The sequence below is a fragment of the Dipodomys merriami genome, unplaced genomic scaffold (assembly GCF_024711535.1).
Source record: "Dipodomys merriami isolate MVZ:Mamm:240054 unplaced genomic scaffold, mDipMer1.0.p SCAF_2, whole genome shotgun sequence".
Taxonomy (NCBI): domain Eukaryota; kingdom Metazoa; phylum Chordata; class Mammalia; order Rodentia; family Heteromyidae; genus Dipodomys; species Dipodomys merriami.
Window position 1 is genome coordinate 110095631 of NW_027203381.1, and position 26609 is coordinate 110122239.

Below are 26609 nucleotides of genomic sequence, written 5' to 3' on the forward strand. Positions count from 1 at the left end.
ACATATGACCATACAAGATGATACTAAGCGAAATGAATTCCAAGACACAAGAGGCTTTTCTTTGTTGTTGCTGTTCTCAATGTATTATGTGATTTCTTTTTTCTTTTGTGCTTTTTCTCCCTGTGGTTTATCTCGTTGCCTCTGTACTCAATGCAGCTTTCTTGTTAAAGAATCTTCGTGGGGCTGTTACTTAGGAAATAACCTTTGTGGTATTAAATCATGACAACTGGGAAGTTCATTTGTTGGGTAGAAATAGTTATGTGCAGTGAGTGCTACTAAAACGACAGCCTAAAAATCCATGGTACTGGCCTCGTGCCGGAGGACACTTCGGTCTCAGAAAGCACTCTGTGGCAAGCTTCTTGGTAAAATCTGCATGTAATATGTTGGAGTACTTGTTTACTATGCCTGCTGTAGGAAAAAGAGGTTGGAAAAAGTGAGATACCAATAGCTAACGTTGGTTGCCCTTTGCTGAGTTTAGCAAGTGATTTACAAGGAAAGAGATGAGCTCAGGCAATAATTGCTGTGATGACGAGTACACACAGATGAGAAGAAAACTGCAGAAATTTGGGGCCTTTTGGGGTTAGAAAATCATCAGTGCCAATGGGAAGAGATGTGAGCTCCAATGTGTTTAGTCTCCCAGGCTCCGTAGTGCATCAGAGGTTATACTATGTATGGATCTACTCATGTATCTGATTGTTATGTAGCAGAGTAGTTATTTAAACTCGAGAGAGCAGATTGGGTCGGGGGGGCTTTTACAGTAAGATATCAAAGAATAAATTGTTTGAGACTAATATCTAGAAAGAACTTAGGGTTTAATGATTGAAACATGAATGAAAATAATTCAAGGTAGTACTGCTAGATTTAGCAAATTAAAACAAGACTTTTTATATGAAATTTAATTTTAATGGCCTCAGTTTTATCAAGTATTTCTAGTTCGGTCAAATCTTTAGTCTTGAGTGTTGAAGATTTTTTTTTCCCACACTGGGATTTTATCTCAGGGCTTTAGGCTTACTAGGCAGGTATCCTACTACTAAAGCCATCCCCCTAGTCAATTTGTGCTTTTGTTATTTTGGGGTAGCCTGGAATAGTTATCCTCCTCCCTATAATTATCATATGGCTAGGATTGATGATTTACCCAATAAACCTAGTTTATTTGTTGAGATGAAGACTGGTTAATTGTTTGTCTAGGCCTGCCATGATTGTGAGCCTCCAGATCTCTGCTTTCTGAATAGTTGGATTACAAGAGTGCTCCACCATGCCCAGTATAGTTTGAAAATCACAATTGAGCCCTTAAAATGCACAGAAGGCGGTGGATTTGGAAATGTGAGAAGGCCACAGGACAGAAGAGTATTACTTCTTAATGCCTGCTACCATGTAACCATGGAGAATAATACTAAAGAAAGAATTTTCCAGAGGGCAGAACTACCAGATCCTAAGAAAATGGAAGCGGGGTAATTCTAGAAATAGAACCAGAGCCCACTCAAACACTTGTAGTTTTAGGGCCTTTGTAACTACTAGCAGCCTCTGGTGACTATAGTTCTGTGCATGTTGCTGTTAAAACCTGAGATTTTCTACACTCGAAATCATATATTTTCCATCTGTTCCTGAGCTATCATTTAGTACTGACTGTAGAGGAATAAGTGAAAGTAGGCTGATAACCTGCATTTTGTTATTTTTTAGATTATGAGAAACCCTATGTGGATTGAATGGATGAGATCTTGACTCTGAGCTTGACTAAATAACTAGATAGCTTGTATGGTATATGTATGCATATATATGACATGCACACATACATGTATATGCTTTATAAGTGTAAAAGGACTGTTAGAGATATTTGGAGGCTGGAGGGATGAATATTCCAATAATCTGACTCTCCAGGATTTTTTCCCCATAGTGAAAGCAGCAATCGGCAAATTTTTCTTAAGTTCCAAAGAGTAAATAGTTGATGCTTTGCAAATCAAGAAGCAAACTAGAGAATATTTTGTAAAGACTTTATTAACAACCACTTAAAATTTAAAACATATTTAAAATGCAAGGCAAAAGTCAGCTCGCTCCTTGATAAGAAGGATAGAGTAACAGCCCACAGCTTCAGGAACATATGCATCGGCTTATTCTGATGAAAGAAATATGTGTTTACGATAGTAAGTTCGTGAAATCTTGTTTTTATTCAACACTGCAGTTTGGCTATTTTAAATTAATACTACCTATTTCATAGATACATTTAAAGTGTAAATATACACAGATCGGCAGGAACTTGCCTGCTATTTCAGGAAGCCTTTACCTATGAACTTTCTAGCTTCTCAAATTTTTAATATATCCTTCTCCCATTTTATTTCTTTGGGTATATATGACAGTTTTTCCCCCCAGAGTATGGATTGCTGACATATATATCAGATAATTGGATAAGATGAAACTTGACACTTGTCAAATCTATCATGCTGATTTGTAAGTTCCGTTGTAGGATAAACACAGTTTAATGATGTTGGAAAGTGGGTTTTGAGTATGGAGTATAATTTCCTTAGAGAAAAACCTGCTTTTCATCAAAACAATAACATTTCTCTTAAGAACAAAACAGGCTCTGATCACCAAGGTTCTGTGCCTAAATTACTCATGTCATAAAAATACCATAGAGAATGGTCAATTGAATCCACCCAGGTTTGTTATAAATAGCTAGGATCTTACACTGGGAATTGAATCTCATGCTCCTGGAATCCAAACCGTGTAGCAATTTACTCTAGGCAGAGAATGTACTTTTGTTTCTTTCTCCTAAGGGAAAAAAATAAGAAAATTTAACTAGACAATTTGTTCTTTGGGTATGTTAGTTTTGGTGGGATCAGAAAACTTTTCTCTAAAAGTCTAAATAAATAAATTTGGCTTTTCTGGGCCATATGGTCTTTGTTACCATGAGTCCATTGTGTCTTCCTCACTCAAAAGCAGCCATAGATCACAGGAAAACAAATAGGCACTGCTATTGCTCAATGAAAAGGTAGAGCTCCAAGATCAGAGATGTACTTTAAAGGAGATATCTGTGTACTTCATAGAACCATGAAAGCCAGGTTGTTATTAACTTGGTTATTGCTGCAGTATACCAAGCAAACATTGGTTTCTAAAATATGTATAGAGATTTTATACCCCACATACTCCTCAGAGATGCTAAGACACAGTTATTTTCCCCATCTAACAGAAGTTTATAGGATATTTCATCCAATACTAATAGAATATACAATCCCTATATTTTCATATCATATAAACCTATAAACACAATTCAATTTCACACTCCATACATACATATGTTTCAGCCCCAAAGGAGGAAATATGTCCTTTGTATGTAAATAAATGGAACTAGAGATTGTTATGTTACGCAAAATAAAACAGATTCAGAATCTAAATTTAAATGAAAAACACATGAAAACAATAGAGGAAGGATGGCTGAGAAAAGTACTGGGAGGACAATGAGGACAAAAGCTGGAACATGCATGGTGGGGCAAATGTGCTCCAAGTATATAAAAGAATAACAAGAACCAATTATAATGGAAAAAACCCTACATTAAACATAAATATAGTTGAGCTTAATACCACTTTCTCATAAAACTGGTCAGTGGACTTAGGCATATAATATAAATGTCTGAGCCACGCACTGGTGGCTCATACCTGTAATCCTAGCTACTCAAGAGTCTGAGATCTGAGGATCATAGTTCAAAGCCATCCCTGGCAGGAAAGTCCTTGAGACCCTTACCTCCAATAAACCACTCAGAAAACTAGAACTGGCACTGTGGCTCAAGTGGTAGAGCTCTAGCTTTGAGCTGAAGAGCTGAGGGACAGTGCCCAGGCCCAGAGTTCAAACTCCACAACTGACAAAAACAAAACAAAAAGAAAGACAGAGAAATGTCTGATCAGCAAGGGAAAGTGAGATACTGCACAGATTTTTTTTTTTTTGGCAAAGAACATTTGTAAGTGTGGTGATATTTAACAAATAAAGCAACTTCAGAAGAAAAGGGTCTGGAAGTGTCTGTTAGGATTTCACAAAGGTCCATATGCTATAGCACCTAAGCATCCATATCGTGCTGCCAGCCTAGCTTTGTGCGAGTTATAAGATTCAATAGTAAAAAACACAGCATGGGCTATAAGGTACTTATTATCCTTTGAGCTATGAAGTCTAGCAAATGGCGTTGACAGAAAAACAGAATCTCTGATATATAAACCAATCATTAGACAGCAAGGAAAACTCCTAAGAATAAGGTAGTTATTAGAATTTTATCAGACAAAGAAGCTGCATGCATGCTAGAATGGCAGTACAACAGAAAACATTTTTGGAATAAAAGGTACAGTAGCTTGCTACTTCTAGAACATGTTAATCAGGAAGAATGGGATACATACAGTTGATGACAAAAACGCAATACAAGGCTGAGGCCTGCAATATGTTTTAATATAACTAGGGAGAGGACTGATCACACCCTAAAAGCCCTGGGGGCTATCAAGTAGTTCTCAGCTGTGGCACTTTATGGACATGAAGCTCAGAAAAGAGATCTGATACAAGAATCATAAACAAAAGATTTGTCACGTGTGTTATTTTTCAAAACAGCAATAACAAAGTAGCATGAAGTAAAAGGTTTGAACAGTGGAAAGACAGCTAACAATGTCTACGCTAAAAGTCTGAAATCAAATGATCATCATGACAGCCCTTCTGAAGCCGGCCATCCATGCTTGCTTTGTGGAAGTGGAACTTCTCTGTCTTCATATTTTTCTATCCTGGGACTTATCTGTGTTCACATTTCTTTTTTTTTTTACAAGAATTTTAGTTACCTTGGGCTTATTTTGAATTTGCTTACTTTGGTAATGATCCTATCTATACTCAACTGGAGTCATATTCTAAGGTATAATGCCTCTGATATATTATGAATGTGGGTGGACAAAGTTCAACCCAAAGCTTTATGCGTGTAAGAATTGGGAAGAGAGAATGATTAACTTGTACACAAGTACACACTGGCTGAAAATGAGCCACTTGTCATGAAGATTCATCAGCTCTGAAGAGACATAAAACAGATGAAAATGACAAGAGGGCATGGCTAACTGTAAATTTAGCATAATTAATAATATGGATTAACATTGGTCAAATACAAAGCAAAAATATTTTGTATTGAGTAAAGTCTCCTCCTATTGTGCTACAAAACTATAATCTTTAAAAAGAATTCGTCACCCAGTTTGATTTATAAATTCTCTAATGGAAAATGAGTTAGCGCCTAAACCTTCCAGAATTTAGTGAAGAGGCTATAGAATTTCCTATAATTTCATTGTCTTAGTACCAAGTGAGGATAATAATCACTTTAATCTATTTCTTCCAGCCATTAAGTCAGAGTATGATTAAACAACATTCCATGAATAAGTTGATCACTATGAAATGAAATCTCCCTTGCTATGTTTGGCATTCCATTGGTTACATCAGATGTTGTTTCCAAAGTCTTTTTTTGACAACAAAGTCCATGGCCTTGATATCCCCAGGGAGAGCAATCCTGATTCTTTTGACTTAAAACTAATAGTAATGGGAAAGTTGTATCAGTGTCACACCCATGTTAAAATAGAGGCATTACTCTTGTTAGTTCTAAAGGAGTAAATACTGTATTATTTTTTAATTTTTTTATTGTGAGAATACCGTACAGAGGAGCTACAATTACATGGGCAAGATAACAGTACACTTTTTATCAAGCATTGTTGCCTCCTCTTTGTTTCCCCTTCCCACCCCTTCCCATACTTCAACTGCGAGTATTATAGAAAATAAAAATAATGGCTTAATGTTTTGTAGTTTAGGAATTCAATGCTAATTTATTTATCTCTGAAATTTGCTGGGAACTATATTTTTGCTTGAGGTCCTTCTTAGTTAAGTGGGATTCTTGGTTTTCCCAGATGAAATGACACCATTTTGTATATTTTCTAAGACTTTGACTACATAGTGTTTTCTCACCGGTGACAAGCACTCTGCAGAAAATGAGGTTGTCAAACACACCCGGAGCTTTTAATAAACTTTCACCACAGAAGGGGAGACTGACTCCCACCAGTTGGTACAGCTTCCAAGTACGCTAGGGTAGCCTGGCATCCACCCTTGACCAATCAAAATCGTCCAGGTGTAGGATCCTGGAGAAGAAGACTGCTCATCTTGGGTCAAACAATGTCATTAGACAAATCCATCATGGTCACATGGTAGGGGATAATCTAGCACGTGGGAGCTCATGTGAATCATGCATGGGTACAAAGGGCAGAGTAGAGCATAAAGGTTAGAAATCATGTCCAGAGAAAGATAATACTGAGTAGATATTTCCCAGATAGATGTCCTTTGATTTTGTTTCTTTGACTCTTGCTTTACGTATGTATTATTTAAAAAATATCTTCAGTTGTACAAAGAAACTGCCGCTCAATAAGGCAGTTATGAAGACAATGCATTTTGACTAATGTCAAGACCCCTTTCATCATTTTCCTCCATCCCTGCCAACCCTACTCCTAATTCATGTACTCAAACTGTATTGATGATCTCCATTCATCTTGTTACCCTTATTTTTTACTAAGACAATGAATAAAGACTATTGTAAATTTGTGGTGCTTGTTTTCTGGTGTGGTTTTGAAAATGAGAAGTAAATAAAGAAAGGAAGCAAGAGTTGAAGACAATGTGAAACCTGGAAACTCAGAGAGGAGGGATGAATGAAGGTGGAGGCATCTTGAGTAAGTAAGCGGTCTGCAAGCCCTCCATCTTACTTACATAAGGTGCCCTTTGAATGAAGACTGGGAGGATCAGTGTGGAGTGTCCTTTGAGGATCTCTGAAGCATGACCATCCAAGAAGAGGAAATGCTTTATAAAATAAGGTACAATGTATAAAAGCCTCTGTTGCTCTAATCATGTTAGGTATGTAGACTAGCATGCTTCAAAAAATTTTTACTCTCCTTTAAGACATAGGATTATGAAACTATGTCATGATTTTTACCAACTTTAAATTGAGTTTATCAGATGCATCATAATCCATCAACTAGATCACATGAGTTATTATCCTTGTATAAGCACGGGATTTAGAAGAAAACAAATGGGTCAATACACATCAGCATTTGAAGTAAAGGCCTATGAAATAATGACAGATGACAGTGTACTATTCATGGAAGAGGAAATATGTATCAAATTTTTGATAGAAGTGCCAAAAGAAACAAAATTAAATAAAGGCATGAATCCATTCTATAAACTTCCCTTGATTTGTGTCCCAGATCTCTAGATCATGTGTAGATGAAGGGCCAGATTGCACTGAAACACATTTGATAATGCTGTCATTCTATAGTTATGTCAAAGCAATTAAAATGAACATAGTTAAGTGAATGCTAACAGTATCTTTACAATTATTCTAGCTGTCCACCTTGACACTGATGGGCATATCACCACAATCTTAGGTTTTATAAATGGAAAGTGAAAAGATTATTTACTGAAGACAGCAGGGGCTGCAGAGACAGGAAGCTGTAGTCATGACGTTTGGTTTGTAATGGGTGGATGAATAGTTTACCAGGAAATGTAGAAACACTTTGCCTTCCCCCTCTAGTTTTACTGAAGGCTGCCATGGATATGGACCCTTGGAATCCTGGTAAACAAATAATGTTTAAAGAAGTCTGACAATAAAGTACACCAATCCTTAAAGAAAGTTTGATTAAGATATCTTGGGAAATAAAAACTTTGGCAGCTGTTGGCAGTAATGTCTTTGTTCTAGTTCCTAATTTCTTGCAAAGAAAGACATGTCATGGTTTCTAACAGATTCTTCTTGATACTGCTAAGGTAACTATTTAGACTGGAGGAGACCATCTCTCCTTTCATGCTAGCTTGTTCTTCTCACCCTAATCTCCTTTATTGGAATTCTTCCAAAACACTATTTTCACATTTTTAGGTTGAAATAACTTGTCATCCACTTGTGTTCTACAGAACTTTGACTTCAAGCTCAAACCACAATGACACATTAAAATATTTACTGAGGTTAAATACAAGCTTAGGTATTAGAAGATCTCTATTTTTTTGTTCTTTAAGAATGCATAAATATGTTTACCATGTAATACTATCATACAGATTGGTGTTTTTCAGCAAAGAAGAGTTGGAAAAGACATTTAAGCAACTTTTAATATAGTTTTATACCAAAAATTGCAATTTAGGCAGTTAGCATTGTTTTTAAAATTCATTTAGGGATTTATGCTTAGAATTTGTAATATATATATACATATATATAAATAACTTGGAGATTCGACTAATTTCTAGTAAGTAATAAATTTGTAGAATTTGTTTTCATATAGATATATAATCTTATATGATGTCATACAAGAATTGCAAATCAACTGTCATACCACTATGAATCTATTGAACTTTACTAAAGGATATAGAGTACATCCTGACTTTAACAAATAACCCTTGAAAAATAATGAACTTGGAGAGTAACTGGATCTGACTCTCACTAATCAAAACTGAAAGAGAATCATGTCATTTGACAAGAAAATTACCACCATCACAAATGCAGCAATCCTTGCCCCCCAATGCATTTCTCTGTCAATAAATTGAGTTAGGCCTGAGAGATATGACAGGCATCACTCTGTACCTAAACTACATCCCTAGATCCAATAGTAATTATAGGATTTGTGTGTGTGTGTGTGTGTGTGTGTGAGAGAGAGAGAGAGAGAGAGAGAGAGAGAGAGAGAGAGAGAGAGAGAGAGAGAGAGAGAGAGAGAGAGAGAACGGGAGGGAGGGAGATGCTAGACATCCAAGCCAAGGCCTTATGCATGCTAGGCAAACACCCTATACCTGAACTACATCCCTAGATCTCATATTTAATTATCTTTAAGTCCTTGTAAAACGCTATTACCATTCAACATGTCTGTGTATGAGTTCAATGTTATCTTGACCAATATTATCCTCTTCATCATTTTCCCATCCCTCCTATCTGAGACAGGCTCTTGATAAACAGCTCAGAATATACCCACATTTATTTCTATTACCTCTCTCTCGCAAGTGCTAGAATTATAGCCAGGAAGACTAGCTAGAAGGTATTTTTACTAGAGTATATCTAAAAAGGAAATCTAGATCTAGATCTAGATTTTTGTAATCAAGACCAAATTATCTTTGTGATTGTGTTAAATATCCTAATTAGTACTTTCTATTACATCTCTTGCTAATGATTTACTCTCATTTGTGAGTTATTCTTCTACAGAATGCTGAAACTTATATTTAGTACTTTCATCATTTTTCAGAAACTCATAAAAATTTTTTGTTATTCTAATTTTCAGAAGAAAGAGTGGAGAATTCTAGAGTAATCTACCTAAATTTAACTAGCAAATAAGAAGTCATAATTGAAATTTCATCCCTCTTCTATTTAGTTTGAATTCTTAGTCACTTGACTATGAGCTTAGAGATTTTTACGAGTAAGTCTACAATCAACCAAGAAGGAAATGTTTTGTTATATTGATTCCAACATATTTCAACAAATCACAGCACCATATTTGACCTAGGCACTGAGGAAGAAATGCTAATGATAGTGAAATATAAATCTCACTCCTTTACCCCTTCATTTAACCTTCAGATAACCCTTCATCTTTTACTTTACAAACCAATATTGAAAATAAGGAACAAGTTTTGATATTGTGACAATAACATGTAAGATATTTTGAGTAGGTTTTCCAAGTGTTGATTCATGTAGGGTCAACCGAAGGATTTTGATAGTAGAAAATAGTCTTTAGGATCAAAATCAGAATCATTTTGATTGACTTAATAGAGCTAATTACATATATGTAACTTTAGATTATCTTTTTTGTGGCAAGACCATTTCAAATTTCTTAGCCATTTTCAAGAATACAGTATGTCTTCATTAAATATAATCACTGGGGCTGTGAAGGTGGCTCAGTGGTAGAGCGCTTGCCTTGCATGCATGAGGCCTTGGGTTCAATTCCTCAGCACCACATAAGCAAAAAGAAAAAAGCCGGAAGTGGTGCTGTGGCTCAAGTGGTAGAGTGCTAGCCTTGAGCTGAAGAGCTGAGGGACAGCATCCAGGCCCTGAGTTCAGGCCCCACGACCGGACCGCCCCCCCAAAAAAATATAATCACTTACTGCTTCTGGGAATAGATGTGAAGAAGCTAAAGGCCATTGCTTACATGTGCTGTCTTCTGGTATCCTCTCCCTCTCTTTCCAGTGTCCCGATATGCATAATTAGTTACTACTGGTTTAACCTAAGCCTTCCACCTGCAGTGTTATTCACCAAACCATTATAAATAGAGATAACACCTTTTTGTAGAAGAAAGAAATTGTGTTACCTTTCATGTTAAGACATGCTAGCTAAGTCTGGGTAATTTTGGAAATGTGAGAGAGCTTCTGTTTTGTTTTGTTTTTGTTTTTTAATTTGGTAAGATTTGGCTTTGGTCGCCTTTTCCCTTTGTCATACTCACTTTGCCAAGTTTTGAAGTTTGCATGCTCAGGCTATTGGGAGATTTGTTTTTGTGAGTGCAAATAGAGTTCAAGTTTCTTAAAATAGGGAAAATTATTGCTCCCTCCCCCACATTTCAAAAATGCGTATGGTTCAACACTATTTGATTTAGGTTAAAGCTAAAAATAAATTCTTACAACTTGTGACTAAACAAGGAAAAGTTCTCCAAAGCTCCTCTTTAAAAAAAGTCATACATAATTGTGTGTAAAGGAGGGAGATGAATGTGGCCTTTGCTTCTGAGATTCAATCCTGATCAAATAGCTTCCCCTGGAAAACAGCTAGGAGTCCAGTGTAACCATGCCCGCAAGAGCTGTGAGCTTCCACTTCAACCTGATTTTGTTGTCATTTCACTGGCCATAGCTAAAAATTATCCAGTCTTCAAATTAAAGCACTGTTTTCTGAAATTGTTTAAGAGATGCAGAATTCCATTTTTATAGAAGGAATGAGGTGAAGATATCTATTATATAACATGATGTGTTATAATGAACATGGATTATAGCTCTGAACATGGTCAAGAAAGCCAATTCTGAGTATTCTTATCATAAATACAAATACATATCTTAGATAATATATAAGTAAAGTTGAAACATTAAGCCATTTCAGAATTCATACATTCTAAAAAATACTCCTATTTATACTCATCTATCTCTGTATCTCTATTTATCTATATCTATGTGCATAACTTGTTAGTACTTATAACTTTAAAACAAAGTTTTAAAAAGTGTACCATGTCAATAATGGAAATGTTATTCATTTGGTGCATGTAGTCTGGATGGAAGCAGGTGATGGAAGCTGTGGAGGAGGTCGAAAGTTCGAGGATGTCTTAGATATTCTAAGTGGGCCTCATAAATACTTATTTCCACAGGCTTGTAGGTCCAACACAAACTGTTTAGATGAGCAATCAGGAGGAAAAAAGGCTCAACTTCTTTCAGGAATTACATTCAATGATAGGCCCACAAGCCCTAAAATGGTGAGAAGTCAGGGAACAACCCACTTTAAGCTCATGTTACTACTGGATTTTGTTAACAAATAATGAGATGCTATTGTGGGATCAATAATGTGTACAGTTTTGAAATAAGATTCTGCAGTGACAAGTGATTCAAATGATAGCCTACAAATGTTTTCTTCTCTTGTAAATTGTGATAACTCTTTCATAAGGGTTTAACTCCATTGCAATATTGCTGCTAAACACTTGTGCCTGAGACCTAGAGTTGCAAACTAAGAATCAGGAGGTCAAATTCTTCTTCACAACTGATTTGTGTGTCAAAACATGAATTGCAAACCCTTTTCGTTGAAAACTGAAATTTCAAAGAACTGCTGACCAAACCATACAATCGTCTTTTCCAAAGGATTTGTTTATTATTTTTGGTGTTTGAAAGAGTATTTGAATATGCAGTTCTGAGAGCTCAGGTCTAATGTTCAAAAAAGTGGTGCTAAATTATAGTGGGTGTTTCAGTCATCTTGAGAGCTTAATAAAGCCTGGTCCTATTTCTGTCATCTGATTTTCTAATATAGAAGCCTAATGTCAAACCCAGCAAAGTCCACCAAGTGCCCTGATGCGTTGATGTCACGAGTTCCAAGGCTAGACTTTGAAAATCACTGATCTAAAATAGTCTCATCATCATTTCTATTTGCTATTGACTGAAACAAGCTTTCTCTTCTCAGCTATGTACATGATTATGTAAATAAAATGTACAAGTTTTCACATGCCTATCTAACTGAAAGGTGTTAGTGTTTTGGTGTTGGTTTCTTTTTGCCGTGTTTGTTCATTTATTTGTCATTGAGAGGGCATGGGAGGGCACAGAAATGGGTGAGAAAGAGGGTGAACAAATGCAGCAGTGGTACTCACTAGATCCTATGTTGAAAATGAAATATACAACTTGTAGGTATAAGTTGGAGATAAAAACTGGGAGAGCAAAGGAAGGGGTGACATTGTCCAAAAAGAAATGTAAGTCCTCTTTACCTGAAGTATATAATCCCTCTGTACATCACCTTTTAATAACAATACAAAAATAAATAAGTAAAAACAAAAGAAAAGAAAGTTCAGCTATAGTAGCACACACACACACACACACACACACACACACACAAAACTTAAGCAATGAGTTTGCCAAGATTTTCTCTCTAAAAGGGAAAACTCCCCTGATATTTACTTGTTTTAGACCTATCTAATTAACATGCTTTGCTTTTCCCAAAAATAGAAAAGAAATTACTTGAAAATAACCTATTAACATGTTCTTGCTTTTCCTCCAAATAGTATAACAACTTTAAATAATCCAATTTAAGATGTTGTAAAGTTGTCTTGCTCTCCGTAAATATCAAAAGCAATGAGGTAATGGAACAACATGGTCAAGGCTGTTGATGGATTTCTGTTGGAAGGTCTCTTATCCACTGTCAAAAGACTATTATTGCCTGGAGCCCACGATGCCAAGATTTTCCTAGATATTTTAGAATCCAGTATTATCTTTGAGATACATGCAGCATGAAGCTGAAGGCTGTGTAGATTTAGAGTTTCCAATGTAATGGAGAATTCAACTTGGAGTCATTTCCCAACTCAGTCTCCTTGATGAGACTCATGGTAAGCCAACAAATAGGATTGTTTAGCAAAAGTAATTAGCTATCAGATCTCAAACCCATACCTTTTAGAGGCTATATGATACAGCTCCTGGAGACCAACCCAGTTTGTCTGAGCCTCACATGTCCTAAAATCACTCCTTATGTCTCTTTTCCATTTCTTTAACAACTTTCTTGGGAAATGGAAAGGGAGATGACTTTAAAAGAAAAATGTATGTTTTAATTCTACCCTTTTCCATTCATTCATTTATTTATTTTTTTATTTTGTTTGGGGGAGTCAAAGGGAATTATTACCATGCTTTTATGGCAACAGCAATGGAATTTTCTCTAGAGTTTGTCTTTAATGGCTTCATTAATTTTACTGATTCCTTTAACCATCATCAGGCTTACCCAGAGTTCATTTCATTTTTATAGTCAAGACATCCATTTTCCATAATAAAGGGAGATTGGGAGAATGGGAATAAATTAAGTTCACAATCTTGTAATTATATGCATAGGGCTCTAGACAGAAAGTCATGTGATCTGGGATCTGGCGAATTTGTCTTTGTCTCACACAGCAGTACACATCATGCTACTAGTTGTGATAGCAGATATTTAATAAGTGCAGAGTAAATCAGAATGATCTGTTCTCACCGATGCACTCCATTTTTATTTGGCTTCTCCATTATTAAAGAAGGATTGTAGTCCAGAACCCAACATTTTCTTAAAGGGATTAAGGGGGTAAAATAATGTGCATAAAGCAATGAGTTAATTCCATTTAATAACTATGCATTCTATCTATGTTGGCCTTTAATTATGAGTAGCTATTTTTAACTTTTGTTTGGCTGTTTTTATTGCTTTTGTTACGGTTATTTGTGTTAATGTTTTCAAAATTTCCTATGATACAGACTCTATGAAACATTCATTTACTGACTGAAGAGAATTCCATATATTTTCTATTGCTTTCCTTTACCAAAGAAATGAATATGTTAATTGAAACTGTCAATCCATTCATAGGCCTGTTGTTCGGATCACAGTTGAATCCAATAACGAGAAATCACTCTAGCTTGTGGCACGTCTCTTGGTTGAAGGATATAAAATTACAGAAACTGAAATGTAAGTACCAGATGCTGTTTTTTATTAGTATCTTTAGTTGTACAAACCGGTTGTCATTCAACAAAGCAGCTTATGAATAAATTGCACCTTATCAATATCACCCCTTTTATCATTTTCCCAATCCTGCCCAAACCCACCCATCCCTTCAATTTTCTTAAATTTTGTAGGGTATGCATTGAATTTATGACTGTATTCTTTTTTTAAAATAATTTCTATCTGAAGTGAAGAGCCTTGCTGGGAGCTGAACTATTACAGTCTGAAAGTGTATTTTAAGTACAAAGTCATGTTTTAGTTTAGCTTTGTTTTTGTCTTGCATGGTCTTCAACTCAGATCCTCACACACAGTAGGCAAGGGGTCTGCCACAGAGCAACGCTCTGGCCTCACAAAGCCCCATTTTAGTACTTTTATTGAAGAACAAAAACTGTTAAAGAATGTAACGCCATGGGTCAGTGATTTACGCTAATCTCTATAACACGTTCTATTTATACATGATGCTTCATCATGTTTCCTTGTTCTCTAGAGGGCTAGCCAATAAATAAAGAACACGAGAACAAGAGTCAGAAGGCCTTGTTAGTTCTCAACTCTGTCTTTGACTTGAACAAGTTACTCAGGTTTTCTGAAGATCGATTGGCTGGTGAGGGATTTAGTAATTCTGTTTGAGAATTGATGCTGTTGACCCTGAGCAATCGCATCTTTTTTCTCCCAAGGTTATCCTGGACAGCCCAGGCTGTCCACTGTGCAACTCAGGGATATTATTCACAAGATGAATGACAAAGCTGACTGTTTCTTCCTCCTCTTTTCATCCCTGCTTATAAAGGCTAATCAAGATCATGTTGAGTTTATTGGATGCCATGCTGCTTATACTGTGACACAGGTCAATCCCAGTAATGATTTGTGCATGTTACCAAATGTGACTGAGAGAACAGGTGGGCAATAATAACCCTATTTAACAGGTTTATTTTATTTTTTCCTCCCACCTGATCCTTAAATGGGAGCTTCCCTAGAAATTGAGGTAGCTATAGAGTCTCTTTAAGGGAGGATTATAAAACTGAAACTTTAAGCCACAAGCTTCTGGCTCATACCTGTAATCCTATCAGGAGGCTGAGGTTTGAGGATCACAGTTCGAAACCAACCTGGGTAGGAAAGTCTTTGAGATTCTTATCGCCAATTAATCACAGAAAAAGCCAGAAGTAGTGCTTTCGCTCAAGTGATAGAGAGCTAGCCTTGAGTAAAAGCAGCTTAGGGACAGTGCCCAGGCCCAGAGTTCAAGGCCTAGGACTAGCAAGGAAAAAAAATAAATCAATAAATCAACAAATAAGATGAAAACATTACCAAAAATCTCATTAAGAGCTCTGTTTTTCTTTGAGGATGAAAGTGCAATCACTCACCTTTCCATACAAATGTATCTCATAGTTATCAGAAAGTCCCAGCTGAGTACCAGCAGCTGGTGGTAGTTCTCGTAGGAGAGAAAAATGTGTGGCTGCAATGTAGATCCAAACCTGCACAGCTGTTAGCGATAATGGGCTGTCTATGGAATTTGAGGAGAAGACCAGGTTTTCCTGTACCCACATCTTTTCTTTTCTTTTTTTTTTGCACATGATTCTACATTTCACTTTTCCACCTGATTCCATGAATCTCAAAAATTGCTATAGGGGAAAAACTCAATAAACTACAATCGACTTCCACTCACTGGAGTGGTACCAGTGGAAAATTAACAGGCTTTTCTAGAATTATTGAACAGTCTCAGTTGTTGACATATTGCACACTCTGGGGTTTTATTTGAAGAGACCCGTGACAGAATCTTGACATTCATAGAGGCCTGGGGACACCATCTCTTCTGCATCCGACCCAATTCAAAGCTGCTTGTTGTAGGCCCTCTGTGATGTGTACACTGTGCATGCTTGAGGTTGGGGAAGCATTGTCTTGGGTCCTCCAGATGCATATGCACTCACATCTCCTCTCAACTTTTTGGGTGATTCCTATAACTCGGCTATTGTGAACAGTGCTGCAATGAGTATAGGAGTGCAAATACCATTGTTATACCCTGCTTTGCAATCTTTTGCATAAGTGCTAGGAGTGGTATCACTGAACTGAGAGGCAAAAATTTGGAGAAAACAAGGGAAGGGATGACAGGGTTCAAAAGAAATATACTCATTACCTGACTCATGTAACTGTATTTCCTCTGTACATCACCTTTACAATAAAAATAAATTAAAAAATTAAATAGTATATCCATGCATTTACAAATGTTGTTCTTACATCTGATTACTGAATGTGTCATCAGTTCTTACATGTGGCTGGCAATAGCAAAGAGATAGAGTATTTTCTTCAAAATGTATGTCAGGTTTCTGTGAAAATAATTGTATTTTAAAGTTAAATAGTTTGACTTCCTAAGAATGAGGTGAATGTAGAATGTCATGGAGGTATGTAGGGGAAAGATAAACAACAAAAAAAATTCTAACCCATTATTTTGAGGCAAACTATCACCTCAAGCTATTTTGTTTACTCATTTTTTCTCATCAATCACTCATCAGCATATTGTGACGGATAGTACTTACCATGGTATGAGGAAAGCTTATTATAGCCGCCATTTGTCAATAAAATATGATAAGATGTGATCGTTAAGCCAAACTAGCACACAGCCAAAAAAGTACTTCCTATGTAGGTTAAATTGCATGAATGAAATTTCTGAAAAATGAATGCAAAAATTTATTATCTTCCTGTCATCTTTAGCTTTTGAAAGCATGGTATTTGTGCACAGCAAGGGATATTGTATAACCAAGCTGACAAGAGCAATTTATAAAATGTGAAATGAGATTTAGAAATCCAGAGTTAGCCTAGTTAGAGAACAGGGCCATTTTGATTCATTCTGTTAACCAATTTACCCAATGAATTGAATCAAATAAAGACCTTAGATTCTTATTTTTAGCTTCTAGTTCTAGGACAGTTTCCTACTAATGACTTGCTTCATATAAAATAGGTTTTAAATATAACCAAAAAAAATGTGTAACTAACGGAGTTGCCAATGCCTTGATATCATTTATCTTTCAATCAGTGCGAATTTATTCTAATTTCCCTCAATTTTATTTCCTCCTTTTGCCAGTGGCTTGTTTGCTTAAACAAGCATTCTAAAAAGAGCATTCTACAGTTTGCATCTAGGTCAGTCTTTCTGATCTCATCTGTCATCTTTCCATTTTTTTTCATGCTTATATTATTTGTAGAAACATATGGTGGCCTGCTACAGAGTGTGCTTATGTTTTATAATTGATTGCATCTTGTGAAGTCAATAACCCTGGGTGGATGTAGATTCTTGCTCACTTTTAGCTTGCAATTTTGTGAGCAGCAACCACAAAGGGGATTGTGGGTGTCCTCTTTCAGGCCATGCATACTTTGAGTTATTACAATGTGCCACTGACAATTATGGTTTAGTTACTTTATTTTATTAGAATTGAACAAAACAATGGTATTATAATTCAGAAATCTTATTGGCTTTGAATAGGTGGAATGATTTTATAAAACAGTTTACCCAAACTACTAATTTCTTTTAGCTATAACTCACAAAAAAAGTAGGCAAAATATTTTTTTTTGTTTTTTAATCAATCCATCCACAAAAGCAAGAATTAGTTCCTGAACCTACTGTGAATGTGAACCAGTACTGTTTTCTCTGCAGCTACCAAAAAGAACTCATGGCATGCTTTCTGTATTCAGGTCCATTGTAGTTTATGTGATGGTGACTCTTACTTTGACAGTAGAAATAGCAATAATTTCTTGTGATCTAATACTAGTAGTCTCTGATAAGTTCTTTTGTTTCTGATAAGGGAAGACATTTCTGGACTCCCTATGTGAGTTCAGCTAGGCTCCCTTGTCTGAAACCCCAAAATACTGTTTCTCCAAGAAACCCAAATATCTTAATAATAGAAGAGGGTTAAAGATCCACAATCTGGTGTGTCCTATACCCGAAAATATGAAATAAGTTACCTACAAACTCTAACATATAAAAAGACAAAGGAGCATAATCTAAATGTAGTTTGTGTACAATTGTCACAGTAAGTGTATTTCCTGTAAATATCCCTAGTGAAAACAAATATCTTGTTCTACTTTCCAGTTTCTAGCATATGTTCTTCTGTGCATTGTACTACTTGCCTTTGGGACACTGGAGACATGAAGGGAAGAAAGAGATGCTATTGAAAGTAACTGTTGTTATTTTTCAGGACAATGTGAGATTTTTCTTGGGGCTTTCCCATACAGGAAATAAACACTTTGAATTTGTCCCAAATCATGACTGGACGATGAGTTCTTTATTAATTTGGGTGACCACCGATTGCAACCATGACAGTTAAAAACTTTCTAGTTTAAGCCACTAAGAGTTTTAAGTAATATATTACCATAGTATAATCCTGACTGATTTAATTTTACCTTTCATACAAAACTGAATGCTACATTGCATTTGCCTTATTTGAAATCCATAGTTTAACATTAGCTAATACAGTGAAATTTCTAATGTTCACAAAAGGCAATCCTTTTTCTATTACAACTTCTAAAATATTTATATTTCTTCTGACATATGGGTTTTCAAATTATAGTATTATATCCCTAGAACTGACTGCCTTGTGAACCTACCACTTGATGCTTTTCAGCAAGTCTTTTTTTTTGGATATTTTATTCTGATGCAAGTCGGTGAAACTTAGAAGGTTCACTGATTTTGTTTGAGCATGAATATATGCTGTCATGTATATATTCTACTAAGTAGATTATATGGATGATTTGATAATGTTTCTCTTCTTTTTGATTTTAGAGATAAGAAAATATTGTCTCACACATTATTTTAGTGTAGTTCACTATAGCTACAATCTTATTTTGGTAACTTACCACAATTCCATGCCCAAAGATAGCTCCTCTTTCTGCTATGTACATGTAGCAAAGCCCTCTGTTACGCAAGACAACAGTGGTATGAGACAGGTACGTAATAAATATTTAGAAATTGAAGGATGAAATTACTTACATGGCGACCTCTTCTGTCAGCTAACAGATGAACAATATTAAAACATTTTAAACACACTTACTTGTGTCAGGAATCGGAATTATTGCCAACGAGGGTATTTTGTCTATACTTACATTTTTGTTCTTGTTAAAAGGAGCTGTTACTGATGGTTTCTAACAGGAATCCCTTTAAAAGGCTAAGCTAGTGTGTCATTACCCCAGCTACTAGAAATGCAGAATGAACATACACAATACTCAGCTCCCTCTTTCTATCTATTCTGTCATGGGAAGAAAGTGAAGTTCCTGCTCCACCACCAGGGACAGCAGACGATGCTACTGGCTCACCAAAATGAGAATGCAAAGGCTGTTCTTCTTGCTTATAGATGAGTCAACTCTGATGTGACTGGGACTCCAAAGTATCTGATGAATCAAGTTGAGATTAGACCACAGCTTTCCTCCTCTCCTCCCATATCACTTCTCTTACCCCCTTACTCTATTGTTTTCCTGAGGTATAATCCTTCAGTGTTTGCTGTGAATCTCCATGTATGTTTAGGCTCTGCTTCCAGATATAAAACAGCTGGCTGAAATGACCCTAAGAAGCTGTCTTTTAAAAATAAAGATTCTGGAGTTGGATTTCTCACTGGCTACGTGTCAATAAAGACCATAGCAGTGAAGGTATATGGAGAATCTGAGAATCTTATTTCTTTAGAATATGGTGGTAATAAAACTGTCAAGGATTTCATTCAGGGTGACTGGAGAAAGGAAGCAGATATGAGCAGCACACTGCTCGTGCGATAGATCTGATGTTTGAGAGGTATAGGACAAGGCAAGGTGAAGATTGATGTTGATGACTGTGCCTCTTGATTGAAAAGTTTAAAAAAACAGACTCAGTGTGATGAGTCACATGCAGAGCAGACACCTGAGTGTCAGAGGATCTCACTGGCAGTGTTGCCAGAGCCTTCAACTCCTATCCCCTACTTAAACACCAGGCTCACAGCCCTGATAATCAGTAACAGAACAGCCCAGATGACTGGGTAACCTGTTCAACCAATTGAAGCCCCACGAAAGGTTCTCATGAAATAAGTGAAGCCCTGAAGTTTTGTGATAAAATAGTCTTTAGAACCCTGCATGTCCCATGCCCTTAAACCAGTGGAATAAGCAATTGGCCCAATTTCTTATTGCAAGAAATAACCAACCCTACTCAGCTTGCTTTAGGATGACTCCAAAGCTATCAGAATAATGATGACACCCTAGTCCATTCAGTCTGATGCAACAAGCACAGCACCACACAGAGTGGTGGCTGGTCCATGACATGTTTACTTCTTATAGCTGGAAAAAGGTTGAGAGTTCCCAGTCAACAGTGTTAGGTGATGACACACTCCATCTCTAATATAGTCCTCTTCTCCTGCTATCCGTCTCATGGTAGAAAGTAGTAGTCTTGGGTCTCTCTGTAGATACTTAAATCCTATTGGTATGGGCAAGGCCATTGTGAAGTAATCACTTCCCAGAGCCCTTACCTTCTACTACCATCATCTGTAAGATAAGATTTGAATATGTCAATTCTAGGGTATATAAACATTCAAGACCTCTTTCCCTCTTCAGTGGATGCATAGAACTAGGCAAATGGGTGGTTAATATGAAACGATATATAATATATATCCCCCAATGAAGGATGCACCTTAGAAAATTAGTTTCAGACATGCTGCTACAAGACAGATATGCAACCATGGTACATGGTACATGGTGAGCTGGATAGGCTCAGAATCATCACATGTTGAGTTTCAGTGACATTGGAAGCTGGTGATTACCAGGTACCAATTTTTATAGAAAAAGTAACATGAGTTGGGAATTGATCAATCTAAAATTTTCCAAATTTGGAGACCAAGTAAAACTCCTATCTGAATGGTATTTGGAGTTCTGCTGAGAGGTACTAGAAGACTAGATGTTCGGGGAAATGGTATATAGAAGTAAAGAGGCATGACAGCTCTGAATCCAATACCTCTGATGCCACAGGACATGCTACTGCCTTCAAAAGTAGAAAAAAGGTAATTTTACAGTGGTCAACTCATCTTTAGTTCTTTTCATTCAAAGGATGTATCTCTCAACCCAAGAAGGATGACAAAGGCTAAGAACTCTCAGATGTGCTTGGGACCAAAAAGGATCCTCAAGAGGGACTCACTTTTTCTATCTACTACAAAGAGGCCACTAAGACTAGAAATACCTGTCAAAGAAAGTGATTCTTTGCTATAGATTGCCCAAGCTAAAACATGGAAATACCCTTTGTGGCAGAAGAATTTGAGTGCAATAGGAGGTCCCCCAGACTTAACAACAAGTGATATCTATATTATCATCGTCATATCTATATTATGCAAAATGTCTGATTCATGAACAATATGCCAAGTATTCCAATATGCCAGAATAGTCACTAACAGCTACTTTCATGTCATCTTTTGATATATATATATAATATATGACATGTCATCTTTTGATATACACATATATGATATAGATGATTTTGTTATGTATATTATATATGTATTATATATTATTTTGTATTGAGTAGCTTGACATCTCAGTGCTCTTAATGAATGAGTCCACCATCAAGTCTCTTGAAGCACGAATATGAGACTGCAAGCTGTACTGGCCATTCACTTGCACTGCATGATATTTACAGATGCGTTTTTTGTTCAGATTCAGTCCATTGAGATGTTTAATTAATCTGTTCTATTTTAAAAAGGAGAAAGGAAATTGGAAGTCGTAAATAGACCATTGAAACAAAAAATGGAAAAATGTGTTTGTTATCTTTAATTTGCTAATTAGAGCACATCATTAATTTAAATGTATATAAGGAATTGAAAGTGTTCAGATCCTTGATTCTTTTGGGTTTTATTCTAAAAGAAATGACTTTGAGTTTAATTTACTCTGTGACTAAGGTAGGAAATGGAAACTTGGAAGAGTAAACAGCCTGATGACTAGCAATAATTCTAGAGTGTGTCATTCTCATACATTTATAGCTAACCATACATTATTTAGTCTACCTACTTTAAATTACTATACTCTCCAATATGTGTGTGTGTGTGTGTGTGCGCGCGCGCGCGTGTAGTAGGCCTTACATGAAATCACACATTTCCTAACAAAATATAATGCTTTATAGTCTCCACAAGAAGTCAGTAAACTATGCTTCTAGATCAGGCCATAACTTTTTTTTGTCATGAAATTATTTTTGAAATATTGTACCAGTTGCTTACTGAATCAGTCACCTTTGATTTACTCTAACATGATTCCTGAGATAAACAACTTGTGAAGATACAAGGGTTTCTTCTGGCTCACGGTTTTGAAGTAGTAAGCAGATGGACCCATTGCTTTAAGCCCATGGCCAAGCAGCACAGGGAACATGTCATGGTCACAGTCATTTACCCATGACATCCAGAAAACAGAGCAAAACAATGAGACTATCATCTCTTTGTCTTCTTTGAAACTATGCGGCAGTGATCTAAAACTTCCCAGCAGACCACTTCTTTTTTTTTCTTTTTCAGACTTATTAAGAGATTATTAATGTTAAGAAGAAGGAGGGCAGGGTATTGGTGGCTCACGCCTGTAATCCTAGCTACTCAGGAGGCTGAGATCTGAGGATGGTGGTTCAAAGCCAGCTGGACAGGAAAGTCTATGAGACTCTTATCTCCAATAAACCACCAGAAAACTGGAAGTGGCGCTGTGGCTCAAGTGGTAGAGCACTCACCTTGAGCTAAAGAGCTGAGGGACAGTGCCCAGGTCCAGAGTTTAAGCTCCTGACCAACAACAACAACAAAAAAAAAAAAAGAAAGAAAGAAAGAGGAGGAGGAGGAGGTAATAACATGTTTAGTGGCTGGCAAACATGAAACAATACTGGTTATATGACCCTGGGAGTAGCCTCTCACTGCCTCTGCTTCTTCATTTATAAAATGGGAGTAATGAAAACTACCTTACATAATCAGCAGACCACTTCTTAAAGGCTTCTACCACCTTTCAAAAGCACAAAGCTAAAAAGACAAAGCAAAACCCTAAGTTGTTGGGTGGGGGTGGGGGTGAGAGTGAACACTAGAGAGACACATAACACTCCACTCTAACAGAAAAGCTGGTTAGGTGAAACAGACTTTATGGCTCAAAAAGACTAAAATAGTTACCAACTTTCCCCTTACTCAAAATGTTTGACAACATCTATCTAGCACATAAAAGTAATAGCCAATGTATCTTCTTTCTTATATTCTGTGTCTTATTGTGCTGCATTTTAAGATACCTAAGCTGCTTGAGTAGACAATAAATATAGAAGCATGCACTTAACGCCTTAGTAGAAGGCAAGGAGAAGCCAGTTCCTGGGAGATGTCCTGAAGGGTTCAGAGGAAGCTCTGTGTACGAATGCAGAGTCCGTGAGCTGCACTTCAGTATGGATGTGAGTGTTAAAGTATATGGACCTTCCAATTTGAGAAATTTGGAATCATATTTACTGACTATATAATTAAGATACATCACATAAATGATATAAAAGAGTTATTCTGGAAGTGGCGCTGTAGCTCAAGGGGAAGAGCACTAGCCTTGAGCTGAAGAGCTTAAGGACAGCGTTCAGGCCCAGAGTTCAAGCCCCATGACCAACAAAAACAAACACACAAAAAATAAACAAATAAAAGAGTTATTCTTCACTATCCATGGGGGATTGGTTCCTGAATATCCCTTCCCAAAAAATAATAAAAATCCATGGATGGTCAAATTCCTTACTTATATTGGCCTAGGATTTTCATATAGCCTACTCATGTTAAGTTGTACTTTACATCATTTCTAAGATTTTATAATCCTTTATAAAATGTAAATCCTATGCTGTTACTCTGTTTTGCTTGGAGAATGGCAAAAGTAAGAATGTCAATCAAAATGCTATTATTTATTCAAATATGTTTACCCAAGTATTTTTAATCTGCATGAAAAACCTATGGATAGAAATGATTGGCTATAATTAAATATCTATTATGCAATTATGAGTATTATATAAGTATAAATGATATAACTGTTATAAAATGGGTTATTAAAAATATTAACCCTACACCATTTTCCAGGCAATCTGTTTATATGAACATGGGTGTGTGTGTACATGCACACCTGAAACAATCAGAAACTAAATCCTTTACACAGGATAAAATAAAGGAATTTTCAGTTGGGTGGTGTTTGGCTTAGGAGTAGGAAACCTAGTCTGGCCTGAGAAGATGGTTTAGGATTGGAGAGTCTCATGGTGTGGGGTCATTTTAAGATGGTTAAAATGTTTTAGATTTAATTCCAAGAAAAGTCACAACAGGGAAGGTCACCCTGTTCTGTGGGTGGATCATTATGTCCAGGAATTGAGTCAGTATGTGTGAGGTCGGGATTCTGGGAGGTCTGTCTGTCCTTGGAGGAGAGCTTGCCAACAAGGAGGTTTGAAGAGGCAGGATCTTGGCCCTGGGTGGCACATACAAAGGAAGAAGCAAATTATATAGCCAAGGATTGGTTTCCTATCACATTTATGGAGCCTCAGGAAAGAATCCAGGCTATAGATGGAACAGGGTCTATTCCAAACAGTGTATAAAGACATTTGACCTGGGCCTTGAGGAAGTTAAAGCAATGATCAACCAAGGACTTCTCCCCAGCAAATATACCTGCAGCCTCCAGTGCAGAGGTATTTAAGGGAAATGGTGCCTGTTTCTGTCTCCAAAGTAGAATCACATGAAGTCCCTTACTCTTGTAGAACATGGCAGGATGTTTAACTTCAGCCTAAGTCATTGAATTGTAGCTTGTCTGAATTTTGATGCTGATTGGAAGACTCAGAACCTTGCAGAGGCTGATCTAGTGGGGACTCCTTGGAAGCTACCCAGTTCCTATGGTGTATGGAGCCCAGCTGGTTCAATTGGAAAAGGCATATGATAATGGAGACATTTCTTGGATACATTACCTACATACAAATTAAACTAAGAAGTGGTAGCTCTAAAAGTTCCTACCATGGGATTCTTTTGTCATCCTCAGGTCAGACTCAGAAATCAAGAAACACTCATAATCAATCAGAATTGTCGGTCTGATACTTATCTTCTGTATTCTAGCATTTAATTCCTTCTTACTGCATCTGTTTCTTGCCAGATTCTTAGTTCAGCTTGTACAATGACATGCTAAAACCTCCATTTCTGCAGTAGTTTGTGTTTTTGATATGCTTGCACCCTGACTCCAATTAACCTATTTTAATGACTCAGAAGGAAAAGGCCATATCCCCTCCACATGAAAAATGATGACACACAAAAGATATTCATTACATTATAATCACAAACAAAGACTGTTGGTTAAATATTAGACTAATTGTACTGTGATAGGGAAATCTTAAAAGGAAAGCATTTTGAATGCTAGCTTTCAATTCTGAAATCTAGATAAATATATGTCAGCTATCAGTCCATCTATCTGCCCACCTATCTACCTGTTCTTCATCTTTATTTGTGATTCAGAGAACTTAAATGATATTACCAGTCATTCTTTAACTGCTAAAAATATAACTATTATCTACAGGATGGAAACCAATTACAAATGCTTTAAATAAAGAAATTAATGCAGAAAATATATGTTAGCTTTGAGTTTAAACTCATGCTTCCAAAAAGGATTAAATGTAATTGCTAAATATAATTTCTCATAGTCTTAATGTAGGCAGCTATTTTTAAGTAATGGAAAACAAAAGCTTTCTATTTTCTTACTTTTAGGTTTTAAGTGTCAAAATATAATTCTGTGTAACTCAATTCTGTGTTAAATCACATACTATATTTGAAAATATTTACTTATGTGAAGAGTTGCAGAAAAAATGAGAAGCAACGTAAAAGTAATTAAAGAGAACATTAACAGTCCATTACAAAAAATTACAAAAGATATAATTTTGGGAGAGAGATAAAAGAAATGAAACCAAAATGATGGCTCTTTTCCTTCATCAGAGTCACTGAAAGATACTGAAAAACATGTTTTATCGTTAAAGTAAGAAAGTAAGGATAAGAAACTAAGAGAGACAAAAGTATAATAGAGAGGCAAATTTCAGCTGTCAGATTAAAACAATAAAAATCCACAGCTAAACTTTCAGAAGTGTCAATTACATCTAGCCAGGAAATTCAGGTTCTGTACCGTTTTTGGTAACTATGTGATACTAGGTGACATTTGAGGCATAATGACTAATTTCTAGGCCCTGTTATATTTCGCAATATGAACTTTACAGCAAACTGGTGTTTCCTGGTATGATTTCAAATTGTATATTAATAAAATAATTGTTTAGTTGTAAACTTGAATACATATTTTAGATAATTTCCCAAAGATATTCTCTTCTTTTTCATTTTTCTACAGTGTATATAAATTCATTTAAAATGAAGAGTTAAATATTCAATGAAGCATGAGGTACACAGACTTAGACAACGTAAAGATGATGTAAAATGAACCAAAGCTTTGGGAAGCCTAGAAAAAAAG